Raw genomic sequence first — 407 nt, 5'->3', positions numbered from 1 at the left:
ATCTCCACATATGATCATGGAGCTCAACTAGAGTGACCATCATGGTCTTGGTCACCAGTCTAACCAAAGCCCTTCTCCATCAATTGCTCAGTTTGGCCAGGAGGCCAGCTCTAGGAAGAGTCCTGGTTGTTTCAAACGTCTTCCATTAAGGGTAACAGAGACTACATGCTTCTATGAACCTTCAATGCAGCAGATTTTTTTCTGAACACTTCCCCAGATGTTTGGCTTGATGCAAACCTGTTTCTGAGCTCTACAGGCAGTTCTTTTGACCTCAGGGCTTGGTTTTTGCTCTGATATGCATTATCAGCCGTTAGACCTTTTATTAAGATGTGTGTGCCTTTCCAAATCATACCCATTCAATTGAATTTGCCACAGGTTAACTTCACTCGAAGTGTAGTAACATCTAC

General features: G+C 43.2%; 1 pseudogene; it reads left to right on the top strand.

Moving 5' to 3' along the window:
• The window catches only part of LOC107697824 (protein-glutamine gamma-glutamyltransferase K-like), a 22,454-nt pseudogene that overhangs the window by 20,908 nt on the left and 1,139 nt on the right, over window positions 1-407 (top strand).

This window comes from Sinocyclocheilus anshuiensis, unplaced genomic scaffold (assembly GCF_001515605.1).
Source record: "Sinocyclocheilus anshuiensis isolate Anshui unplaced genomic scaffold, SAMN03320099.WGS_v1.1 scaffold78, whole genome shotgun sequence".
NCBI lineage: Eukaryota > Metazoa > Chordata > Actinopteri > Cypriniformes > Cyprinidae > Sinocyclocheilus > Sinocyclocheilus anshuiensis.
This window is presented reverse-complemented; position numbering and strand designations above follow the sequence as displayed.